Source organism: Eschrichtius robustus, chromosome 15, assembly GCF_028021215.1.
Source record: "Eschrichtius robustus isolate mEscRob2 chromosome 15, mEscRob2.pri, whole genome shotgun sequence".
NCBI classification, from domain to species: domain Eukaryota; kingdom Metazoa; phylum Chordata; class Mammalia; order Artiodactyla; family Eschrichtiidae; genus Eschrichtius; species Eschrichtius robustus.
Window position 1 is genome coordinate 73,845,496 of NC_090838.1, and position 13,618 is coordinate 73,859,113.

General features: G+C 36.6%; 1 pseudogene; it reads left to right on the forward strand.

The window, feature by feature from the left end:
• The first annotated feature begins 2,813 nt into the window (after positions 1-2,813).
• LOC137777388 (phenylalanine--tRNA ligase alpha subunit pseudogene) lies at positions 2,814-12,890 on the forward strand (annotated as a pseudogene).
• The last annotated feature ends 728 nt before the right edge of the window (positions 12,891-13,618 follow it).

Consider the following 13,618-nt stretch of genomic DNA (forward strand, 5'->3'; position numbering starts at 1 on the left):
CCCTGTCTCTATGTTCATCCTTCTGGGAAAGTTTGGAATCATAACTCATATGTGTCTGACCCCTTAGATCTACCTGAATCTTCCTTCTTCTCCCTCAATCTAGTGGAACCAAAAGGCTTAAGCTTTCCCCAAAGCCTTTCAGTCTGGGAAGGACTCCTCCCCACTTTTGTAATATTCTATAGTTACATTAACCAAAGGCTAACTCTTTTTTATGCTGAAAGATGGAACAAAGCATTTCAGAAAATTCTTTTTCTCTGTACTACTCTCTGCCTTCACAAATATGGTCTTGCTAAAGAGGTCATGCGAGTCAGCTTTAAGACTCAAAGCTGATCGATGGCCTCTTTCTTCTAGGAAATAAGTAAAGATTTCAGAACATATAGATTTTCCGTGAAGATTAAATGATAAAAAGCAAGTCAAGTCCTTAGCACAGTGTTCACCATATAGTGACCATTCAGTGCACGTTGGATGCAATGGTTGTTGTGGTTATTCCCCCAATGTCAAGGTGGAAATTCCCAATTGTTTCTTAAAAATCAATTTCTCTGTTCAGAGAATATCTTTGAATATTATTCTGGATATGGTCTTCCCTGGCAATGTTTTGTGCAATGTTTTCTCTCAGACCTTCCCTTTTTCTTCTCTATAAAATCTCTGGATTCCAATGAATCCCTGTGCATATTTCCTCTGCACAATCCTCCTCGATACTCTGCCTTCATACTCTCCCTGCATCTTCCCCTGCCTCCCACCAAACCCTCTGCACAGACTCACTGGATAGTCCCCCTGCATGCTTTTCCTCCTTTCCAACACCTTCCTAACCTGAACGATCAGAAACAAATTCCACTATTCTCTTTTGGATAATTTTTTTTCCTCCTTCACTCAATTCTAACATCATCTGTAAGAGTTAAACTTTTCTCCTAATAAGTTCTCCTAATTCTTTAGCTCCTTATGTGTTCCTAGTATGATTTCTGCCACCTTTAAAGTTATTTTTTTTTTTTCACTTAAAATATTTCATGGTCCCTCTATCTGCTTCTTCCATGGATTCTGTAGCAATTTTATTCTCACACACAAAGAAGTCTGGGTGACAGATTTCTTCTAATGTTATTTGCCTTTGTATTTGAAATTATTTTTCTTAGATATGGCAAAAACTGGGAGGTTGGGAGGTGTGTCCCTAAGTCAAGTCCCACAGGTGACCACTGAGTCTCTTCTTTTACATTTTAGACAATATCAATCTGCTAACTTTCAGAAATCATTGTTTACTAAAGATATAAACCATGGGAAATGAGAATAAGAATTTCCTCGAGGAAATCCAGATAATCCAAATGAATTTTTTCTGTCAAATGGACCTACCGACCACTCTTAAGTTACCTTTAAAACAAAAGTGAAATATCATCATAGGGAGAGAGTTGCCTGTTATGAGATGAAACTTTCCTCATTCAAGGAATAAACACTCACCATGACAAATGGTTTTGCTGTAGGACATGGGCCTTTAATTTTCTTCTAACATGGAAGTAGCAGTACTTTTTGGGTGTATGTGACAGTGTGTACATGGGATGGGTGAAACCTCAGGAAAAACAAGGCACTGTGTCCCGAAGCATCAATTTGTTCTATGGTGTCATTCAAAATGCTTTTTAAAAAATAGTGAAACAAACCACATTATTGTAGATTCAATCAAAAATATACCAGAAGACTTGGAAGCAAAATACAAAAAACTAGAGGGATCTTTTCCTTTCCTTTGAGGGACATTGGACCTCACTCTAAGATCACTCAGAGGTATGTGCTCTCTTGCCCACCCTTTTAATTAAAGTGTTAAGTATGCTTAGTAGAGAATTTTTAGGAATTAATGGATTTAAGAGTATTTAGTAAGCTAAGAATTCAGAGAACTGATGCTAGACTGGCCTACCATTAATTAAATGAGGGCTTACTATTCAGTAGATTTAGAATAAACTCCAAAAGCCAGAGGAAGTTTAAACCACTTCTCCTCTTTTCTCTACTGGTTACGTGACATTATGATTTTAAGTAAAATATTTCTTCAAAGTCCTTATATTTGTAAAATAAATTTTATACAATTCTTCAATACTAAGAGCTGAAGGATACTGACATTCAATTCTAGGAAATGATTTGCCTTTGTCCAGCCATAGCCATCAGATGCACAAGGTTATAAATTACTACATAAAAATAATGCTGTTCGCATAGCACAGGGAGATCAGCTCGGTGCTTTGTGACCACCTAGAGGGGTGGGATAGGGAGGTTGGGAGGGAGACGCAAGAGGGAGGTGATATGGGGATATATGTATATGTATAGCTGATTCACTTTGTTATAAAGCAGAAACTAACACACCATTGTAAAGCAATTATACTCTAATAAAGATGTTTAAAAAAATGCCGGTTTTCCTATTTATTTTGTACAACATAGTCATTTTATATGATGACCTTGTGGCAGGGCTCTAAATGTGATAGAATGGACCATATTTCCCATCTATCTTCTCTAAGAGAAGTAAATCAGGTAATGCCCGGCTTCCATGTCATGGTTGTTGTGGTATCAATAGAATCCTAAATTCTGAGGCTCAGTTACTCTCAGTGTCCTTTCATCACATCCAAGACACCATCGCTCATGAGTAACATGCTTGGGAATGGGAAATGGATCAAGCTGCTCTTTATAATTTGTCATAATATATCAGGATTGGACAAAAAAGTGGAATACAATTTGACTGATAAAAAATAAACCTGCTGAAATTAGTAACATTAAAGGTGGCTGTGGCTACGGCTTACAAATGAGTGTGCTTGGAAGTTATTTTATTGGAATGTAAATGACTTCAGCCAATGAAGTTGCTGGTCGTGGACAGGGTTCAAGAAATTCAGGTTGAACTTATAAGAAGTCAAGAAACTTCTAATGCAGTATTCTCTGATGCTGTCATGTGTTCTCAAAACAAATATGAAGTGACTGTCTTGGCCTTGGAGAGGTAGAGAAACAGAGCATGAACATTGGGAAGGTGTAGTATGAAGAAGAATATACTTGGGTTTTGTCCCATAAAGGCTCAGAAATTCAAAGACTCTAGGAATTTCCTGAGTGAGAAGAATTGCATTGTTATGGCAATGAGGTGGTTCATGCTGAGTTCATTAATAGTTTCTGGATGGGAGCTGGTCACCAGAATAACCAAGAAGGGGATTAGAGGGTTGAGACTTTCAACTGCCAGACCTCTGGGGAAGGGAGAGGGCTGGAGACTGAGTTTAATCCTGTGGCTAATGATTCAATTAATCATGCCTACTAACAAAACTTCAGTAAAAACTCTGGACACTAAAGCTTAATAGAGCTTCCTGGCTGGTGAACACATTCACCTGGTTGGTAAATATTGATGTGTCAAGAGGGTGAAATGCCTTGACTCTGTGGGGTGATGGCACAGAAGCTTTGTGTTTGGAATCCACCCAGACCTTGCTCTATGTGTATTCTTTATGATAACAGTCTAATCTTAAGCGTAGCACTTTCAGTGAGTTCTGTGAGTTGTTCTAGTTAATTATCAAAACTGTGGGGATTGTAGAACATTGAAATTTGTAGCTAGTCAGTCAGACACTAACTCTGCCTGGTGATTAGCATCAGAACTCTATTTTAGTACCTCCATTTGATGTTACTTAAGTTGGAATGGAAACAGAATGGAAGAGAAGCTCTGATACACTGATAATTGAATTTTGCATTAGGATACATAGAGACGATGTCTTGAATATAAGTAGATATTTCCCATGTTTATTTTCTGGCAAAGCCACACTTCCCAGTATAGTTAAGAGGGACTTATTTTGGAAGTATTTTTCAATGTGAGGTGTGGACAGCTTGGTAACGTGTTTTTCTGAAAGCTGACAAAGTCTGCAGTGAAGGACGTTGTGTTGTTGGGATGGAATTTGAAAGTCTTCACTTGTGAGTAGAAATAAAGCCTGAGGTATTAAATAAGACCTTTCCTCTGTGATCAGTTGGACACCACTGAGTGACTTTGAACAGGGAAGCAACATTTTTAAAGGCTCACTCCTGCTGCTGAGTTGAGAAAAGTAAAGAAAAGGAATAGCAAAAGTGAATGTAGCAAGAGTGCAGAAGTTGTTGAAATAATCCAGGAAGGAGATGATTGGACTAGGGAGGTAGCAGTTGCTAAAGTTTCTAAAGTAAAAGCAAAGGTTCAAATATAGTATGAAAGTTTTAAATAAAATTGTTCAATAACTGTGCATATAAGAAAATGCAATCCTATAGTAAAAGACAAAGAATAATAAAGACAGTATTTGGAAAGAATATGTAAGTTAATAGAATTAGGCCAAACCTACTTCTTATCAATTAATGTAAACAGAACAAATCTAATTATTAAAAGAAATAGAGTTACAAGTTCTAACAAAGAACTTTACACTGAGTTTATCAGAAAAGATATAACTAAAATGAAAATGACACAGACATGTCACTCAGATTTTTAAAGTATGCAAAAATGCTTGGGACTTCCCCGGCAGTCCAGTGGTTCAGACTCTGTGCTTCCACTGCAGGGGCCACATGCTTGACTCCTTGTTGAGGAACTAAGATCCTGCATGCTGCGTGGCCAAAAAAATAATGCTTACCAGACAGCTGCTAACAAAGAGTTTAAATAATCTATGATATTACTTTCAAGCATTTTGTAATAAAGTTAAAAGTATTTACTAAGAAAAAGATGAACTTTAAATTATAGAAGGTAAATACACAATAAGGTTTAACAATCATATATTTTTACATCTCAAATAAAACAGCTGATAAAAGTAAGAGAGAGCGAGGGTGAGGGAAGAAGAGAAGGAGGAAGGAACAAAAGAAGAGAGGAAAAGAGGAGGGGAGGGAAGAATACATAAAAGTATAAAATAAAATACACAAAGCACAAAAAACAGGATGAGCAAAGAGAATTGTATAAGATACAACAGAAATAGAGAAATTGAACTCATGTCTTTCAGATCTTCCTAATCAAATATCCTAAAAATTAATAATGAAATAGGCAATGTGATCAGGCAATCTATGAGCTTAAACAAAAGAGCTCATTTGAAACTTTGCTTTTTTTTTTTTTTTACAAGAAATAGCATTTTTAACATATACACACACACATATGTTGTCTACAATTCTCTCATCTCCCCAAACACTGAATCCATTGTTCAATTCAATATTCAAAGTAGGAATAATATAGACCATTTTCTCTGAATAACACTAGAAATTGAGAGAGAGAGGAAATGAGAGAAAGACAGAGAGAGAGAGAAGGAAAGAAAACTCCAGAAAATTAAATATTTACCTCATAAATAACTCTTGCAAAAAAGGAAAAAATAAAATAGGAGATTGCAAAATATCCAGAAAATAATGGTAGTGAAAACACAACATATCAAAATTAATAATCTATGACTAAAATGATGCTGAGAAAAATTAATAGACAATTGTTCACATACATAAACACATAATGATCAACCTCAAAAATATTTTTAAAAAATTAGAACAGAATTTTTGATGACACTTCACAAATTGCTTACTGTCTTTATTTCCTTTAATTATTCTTCTTTATTAAGTCTGTGGGCCTTTGGTTTGAGATGGTCCAAGTTTAACACTTTCTATTTTTCACTGTTGCCCTCAGTAGGGAGTTGTCCTTTCTTTTCCTCTCTTGTTCTCCTTTTCTTTCAGATGTGAGAAGGGCAGTTTGTGGGTAGCTTCCAGGACACTTTTGTTACATACTGTGAAGCAAAGAATTCTTAAAGCACAGCATAGGACAAAAATTGGCAAAAAGATTGGTTTTCTTATAAATTTCACACACTAATAACAGATAGAAAATGTGAGTTTTTATAACAAAAGAAAATGAGAGCCAATTTGGGGAATCATTAGTTAGAATGTAAAGATTTAAAGTTACAGTTTCCTAATATAAGTCATAAGGAGCTCTAATATGTAAAAGGTTGTAATAAACTCAGCTGGGAAAGAAATTTTCAATCCCTTCTCATCTGAATTTGGCTAGTTATAATAGCTACTTTGATTAATACTGGACATCTTGTCTTTTTTTTTTTTTCTCAGAATTACTGTGAAGCTATCTCTGTGAAAATCTTGAAATATGTTTGTATGAGGCAGCCTCTGTATGTGGGGGAAGATGAAGAAAGCATACTTTTTTTAATCTAACATGTACAATGTAGGTAGTTAAGGATTTTTGATGTATGCTAGTGACATTTAGATATATATGTCCATGGTCTATTAGGATTATAAAGAAATAAGACAAGGTCACAGAAAAGATAAAATAATAAGCCTCTCACTGTGTCCCATTTCTTATGAAGATGACTTGAAACATATTTTTAATACTGGAGCTGTAACATCTTTAACAAATGATTTTCAGTATTAAGCATTAACAAGGTCATTGAATGACTCAATGTGTGAACAAGGCCGAGGGACCAAGATAATCTGCCACATATCTGTAGCCAACTGAGGGTTTTATTATTTCATGATATCCTGGACCCCTTCCCAATGCAACACACTATGACTAGAATAAGTTTCCTTTTTGGTCCCATTATCAAGTGTTCTTTGATGGATATTTATTTCCAAATGTATTTTATGTTGTTTTGTAAGTAGAGATGCATACATGAAAATGATTTCTTGGTATATAATTCTGACTATGCTTTGGTACCACTGACAAAAAGCAGGTGAACAAGAGTTAAGGAAAGAAATTAAGTGCTTGCCTCCAAAGAAGCCAGTACATACTCTTCCCACTAAAACACCCATAAATAATGTGGTATAGTTGTGTTTCTGACTATTCCTTAATAGCATATACTACTGCGAACCATAAGACCATAAAAAAATGGCAAATACTTAAAGGATTTATATAATATTTGGGTAATTAGATATTTTACATTTTGCTGGAGAGATTTTTTTCTGTAGATAAATATATGAATTTTTACCTGTATATTTCTTTCTGGATTTTTTGTTGAGATTAGCCATATCTAATTGCCCAACTATTATATATTCATATATTCTAAGTATTTAAACAAGGATAAATTGCTTTATTTTAAAGGAAACTACTAGCTAACTTCCTATTCAAAATTCTCATAAAGGTGAATGAGAAAAGGACTAACATCTAAATAGTAAATTAGTCAAAACATAGTCAGAAATATTTTTCCAGATATCTCATTGTATGTATCTCAGTTTCTAATACAATATTGAATAACTGCAAGATTATCCATCAACAGAGAATGGTTAAATGAATATCTAAAAATGAAATGTTATGGAGCTAATAAATGGACAATGTGGATCTTTTGCTCTCTTGTTGTCGAACTCAAATTCATGTTCCTGCTGCACAATGAGTCAAAAAAACCGAAACTTCAGAGTTTAGAGTAGAGAAAGGTTTATGGCAAGGGCCATGCAAGGAGTACACACAGCTTGTGCTCAGAAGAATTGAACTCCTGGTGTTCTTCAGGGAAGAGTTTTTATAGACAAATTTTTGTGGTAGGGCTACAGAGTGTAGAACTATCTTCTGATTGGTTGGTGGTGAGGTGACAGAGTGGTGATTAAGGAATCTCAATCAACAGCCTTCTGGTTCCAACCAGACTGTGATCTATGTGCTTGTGTTCAGCCGAAGTTACAATCCTCCGCCTGGGTATTTCCTATAGAAGAACTCAAAGATACGTATCAGCTTTATCACTACACTACATGTTTCTTTAATGCTTCTCCTTTGTTTCTGCATTCCCTCACTTTCCTAATTAGTAACTATTTGAATCTGCCCTTTGGAACTCAGAGAAGGCCTACAAACAAGGAGCTAGGGACAAAGAAAGGCTTTTGTACCCAGGAGAGCCTCACAGGTTCCTGCATGATTTCTCTCTCACTCTTTTGCCCTTTAATGCTCATAAAAATAAGTCATTTTCAAAAGGTTGGATTTAAGAATATTCATTTTTCACGAATTTTTATTTGCTTACTGATATATCTGTTACAAAGTTATTTTAATTTGTAAACAAAAGTCTTTGAAATTAACTATATTAATCTCATTGTAAAATCTCCCAGTTTCTATATTTATGCTTTTCCATAACTTATGTGAGGTAGATAAAAATATTATAGCATTTACAGTAAATGTATTATTTTGCGTTTGTAGCTATTTGATGTTCCTACTGTTAAATAAAATTCATATTTTATGGCAAGACAAGAAAAAATTAAACATGAAAAACTTTTCTCGGCCCTTTGGCCTCCTCTTTGCCCCCTACTGTGCATTGTGTATATGCATTATGCATCAATCAAACCTCCCCCATTGACAGAAATACCTGATCAACCATAAAGAGCAACATTCTTCTAGCATCCACAAGATAACTCTTTAAAAGATAACATTCTTTCTTGATTTTGTAAGGGGCAAAAATGACACTTAGATCTGGGTTATGTAAACTGTCAATTATATATCATTTAATGTAAACTTTCTGTATAAAAACTTATATAACTGTGCCTTGACTTCTAATGGATAAACAGTTCTCAGAGCTTTTTGATATGCTCTTCCCAGGTTATAATCCTCAAATTTGGCTTGAATAAAATTTTCCACTTATTTCATAGATTGACTGATTAATTTTTCATCAACACTACTTACCTTACTCTTATTTATATAACTTAAGTTTACAAATGAAAGTTACCTTCATATGGACCATAGAATATCAAAATATCTTAAAAAAATTGATTTGTTAAAATTAATGTCCTTTTTTAGGAAGCATATAAGATATTTTTAATGGGATGCATATTAAAGCAAATATTGTTCTTAAACCTAAATTGTTGATAAAAATCAGTCCTCTGACCTAATCAAAACATTGTTTTTATTTGTACCAAAAAACTAACCAGAATTCAAAGGCAGTGTTTAAAAGTTATTTTTTGTTGTTGTTGCAGTTAACAGGTAGAGATGTTTTATATATGAATTCAAATGTCAATTTTTATAATCCTACCAGAGATTGAAGTCTCTGTCTTATATACTTCTCTATAGGTCAAGGAGTTTCAATTTATTCATACTTCTAGTCAATGTTTATGACTTTCTCTATAAGAGTAAAACTGATTCTTTTCCCAGAGGCTAGAAAATTTTACGATGATGACTTTCTGGGGATAAGAATCCTGAAGCTCATTTTCTGCTAGGGAGCAAGCTTCTCAGCTACATGGAGACTGCCACAAGCCAAATTGTATTGTGTTATATTGTGAGAAAGCATTCATTTTTGAACATTTGCAGCTGTTTGGAAGCTTCCATTTTCCAAGAGCATGTATTCTTTATAGCTCCATTTTAGCTATTAATTTTCTAAACCTTTGCTTTTCCAGTCTTTTTCTTGTATCATTAGAAATATTTAACAAAATATTTTTGGGGTAAAAATTCAGTTTTTTGTGAATTAGTTTTGTATCTTTTTGAAGATTTGAATCTTTGGCTTTAGAGCCTATAATTTGTCTATTAAGAGACAATGGACACAAACATAGATGTAATGATCAATTGCCATGGAGATAAGCATATCACCATAGCAACTTGTATCATGTATATGTGTATGAAAAATCCTGAGGGATGGGGAACGAAGATGTTGGATACGTGTGTGTATGTATTTTAATATTTTCAAAGGCTGAAGGATAATTTATCTTCTCTTAATTAGTGACTATCTTTCCAATTCATTGAAGAAATAGATGTAGAGTCACCTTGACAATTCTGGTCTTTTGCTTTGTATCTAACACATACTCATTCTATGTATATGGAAAATTAGTTATTCTCTTGCTGATCCACTTATGGGTTCATAAATAGCATTTCAATTATTTGAACAAAGGGTCAGCTTACTTAATAATAATAATAATAATAAACCTGCATGGCATTCAGAACACTGTAGGACACAAATAGAAGATGGTAGGAAATAGGCATTTAAGTTACTGAGATAAAATAGAGTCAGGGACAATGATATGGATAAATATAAACCAAAAAAAATCAAACTTTGCATTCTATTTTATTGGTAAAAGAATTTGAGTTATATTAAGAAATCCAAAAGTGATAGATTTTATTATTGTTCACAATTAATAAATGCCCTCCTTCCCTGTAAGAGGATTGATTATACATCCCTAACAACCACCATTTGACTTCATTGCAGAGAAATGTACATCCCACCACTTTGACTTTGGGGTAGATCTTATAGCCTGCTTTGACCAGTGGAATGTGAGAAGAGTTCACCCAACTGTGTGCAAGCAAGAGCTTTAAGAAACACTGTGAATCTCTGTGACTCTTTTGCTCTCTTCTCCTTTACACAAAACAACGTGTCTGAAACTGAGTCTTCTCCTCAGCCTGAGTCCTGGAAGGAGAAGATATGTGGATCAGAGCAGCTACAGCTCACACTCAGGTATTGTTATGTAATGTAAGCCAATGACTTTTTTCTAATCTTTGCAAATCTGCAAGTATGCAAATTAAAATGAACTTTTGTTTGTTTGTTTTTGGTTATTTATTCATCTGTCATCTGTCATCCCTCCCCATACTTTTTTAAATCATTTTAATTTTTTTTTATTCTAGTAAGAACAAAACATGAGATCTATCCTCAACAAATTTTTAAGTGCACACAACAGTTAACAACACTATAGTATTGTTAACCATAGGCACAATGCTGTACAGCAAATCTCTGGAATTTATTCATCTTGCATGACTAAAACTGTACACCAATTGAACAGCAATTTTCTGTTTTCCCTTCCCTCAGCCCCTGAAACCACCATTCTACTCTCTGTTCCTGAGTTTGGCTTTTTTAGATTCTACATGTAAGTGGAACCATGAATATTTGTCCTTCTATGACTGGCTAATTTTAATCAGCATAATGCCCTCAAAGTTCATTAATGTTGCTGCATATGGTAAGGTTTTCTTCTTCTTCTAAGGCTAAATAATATTACATTGCATGGATCTACCACATTTTCTTTATCCGTTCATCTGTCAATGGACACTTAGGTTGTTTCTTTGTCATGGGTATTGTGAATAATGCTTCAATGAACATGGGAGTGAATATATCTCTTCATGAACCTGATTTAAATGATTTTGAACATGTACCAAAAGTGGGATTTGGAGATCACATGGTAATTCTATTTTCATGTTTTAAGGAGCCTTCCCATTCTTTTTTTTTAAAGAATATCTTTATTAATCATTGCCTTGATTTTTTTTTTTTTTAATTTTATTTATTGATTGATTGATTGATTGCTGTGTTGGGTCTTCGTTTCTGTGCTAGGGCTCTAGTTGCGGCAAGTGGGGGTCTCTCTTCATCGCGGTGCACGGGCCTCTCATTATCGTGGCCTCTCTTGTTTCAGAGCACAGGCTCCAGACGCGCAGGCTCAGCAACTGTGGCTCACGGGCCTAGTTGCTCCGCGGCATGTGGGATCTTCCCAGACCAGGGCGCGAACCCACGTCCCCTGCATTGGCAGGCAGACTCTCAACCACTGCGCCACCAGGGAAGCCCCAGCCTTCCCATTCTTAATGTGCGTTTAGTAGAGCTGAGTCTACCCCAGCATTTTGGCTTTTGCTGGTTCAACCAGAGTATGGTTTTCATCATGTGGTCCACTAAGATTAAGGATCCCACTTAACATTGTTGGAAGAGAAGCCTCACATCCCCCTACCCCAACCAGGGGGCCTGACCTTGGCAGAACAGAAGCTGGTCCTGCTGTAGCAATGCATCAATAAGGAGAGAGTCAACCCAAGAAGGACTCTTCAATAAGCAGCAACCAAACTTATTAACTGTCAGTGAGGTGAAATATACATTTCCAATTATGTAACCTGTTCACTGGGTGTTTGGGTCATCTTGCTATAGAAAATCAGTAACAATTATAATTTCCCCAAATTTCTATTGTTTGTTTATTTAAGAGTTTTTGTAAATATATATACTAATGCTCTAAATTGATACATGATTATCAATGACTCAATCTTTATGTGGCTTTTCATTTTATCATAATAAAATACATTTAGTGTTGCTATCTTATTTAAAATCATTTTACTTAGGAGGAAGCTGCTGACTGAAGTGACTGAAGACCTGCTGGGTGAGAAAAGGCAGCATCTTCAGCACCAGCATCCAAGCAGGAAGCGGAACTGTGCCCCTGGATGATTTTCAGCGGCTCCTAGCAGGGCTGCCCTTCAAGCCCTACAACTTCTGGGCCCCCGGCGTGTCCTCCACAACAGCGTACACCTGCACGCCCTGATCAAGTCCACACCCAGGTCTGGCAGATCTTTCTGGAGTTGCGGTTCACAGGGATGGCGACGGTCAAACTCCTGGAGCGCTCCTTCTGGTACTTTTGACGCCCTCTTCTAGCCCCAGCAGCACCCAGGACACGACCAGCATGACACCTTCCTGGGATATCCAGCCGAAGCCTTGCAGCTCCCAATGGACTATGTCCAACAGGTCAAGCCGACCCGCTCTCAGGGTGGCCGGGGCTCACAGGTGAAAAAGCGGGACTGCAGGGGGCGGGAGGAGGTGGGGAAAGTTCGCTGCATGTGCACGCACACCACGTCAGCCGCCACTCTCTGCCACCCCGCCTGAGCAAGCCCTTCACGCCCGCAAAGTACCTCACCTTCTAGTGTGTTCTGGAAGGAGACCCTGCACGCCTCGCATTTGGCCGAGTTCCACCAGATCAATGGCCTTATGGCTGACCACTGCCTCACCCCAGCCATCTCGTGGGCATCATGCCGGGGTTCTTCACCAAGCTAGTATCTCCCAACTCGCTTCAAGGCGGCCTACAGTCCTACACAGAGCCCAGCAAGGAGGCGACGGCTACCACCAAGTCCCGAAGAAGTGGATGGAGGCCGGGAGCTCCGGGCTCTTCTGCCCCAGATGCTGCCGCCCATAGGGCTCCCTAGGAACTGGTCGGTTGTTGCCTGAGGCCTCTCCCTGGAGCACCTGACCATGATCAAATGTGGCATCAAAATATCTGGGAGCTGGTGGGCCTAGGATGAATCTGCATATGGGGTAATACAGCCGGTTGCGCTGCCTGAAGGCTGAACCGATTCAGGTATAAATAATATAATTTGTGAGATGGGGGGTTGGGGGGTTCTTGGTGGGGCGGAGGGAAAATGGAAAAGAAAAAAGGGGGGGAGGAGAGGCATCCAGTGGATTGCTTTATAACTTGGTTTAAAAAATTCAGTTGCCTAAATTTGGGGGAATATTTTGTAGTCTAATTCCATTCCCTTAGTCTATGAATCTGTCCTTTCACCAATACCACCGCTGTCTTGATTAATGTAGCTTTCAAGTAAACATTTAAATTGAAATGTATGAATCTTCCAAATTTGTTCTGCAGCTTTAAAGTCATTTTTGTCAATTCAGGTTTCTTTGTCTTTCCATATAAACTTTACACTTAGTCTTCAGATATCTACAAAAATCCTCCTGGAATTTTAATTAGGATTGCACTGAACCTACAGATCCAATTGGGGATAGTATATTTCCTAACAATGTTGAGTCTTCCAGTCTAAGAATATGGTATATCTCTTCATTTATTTGTTGTTTAATTACTTTCATTTGTGTTTTATAGTTTTCAACATACGGATCCTGAACGTATTTTTGTTAGGTTTTTACCTAATATTTCAATTTTATTCAGTGCTACAGTAAATGAAATTTATTTATTTTTTTTAAATTCCATTTGTTCATTGTGAGTAGGTAGGAATAAAATTGATATTTTTATG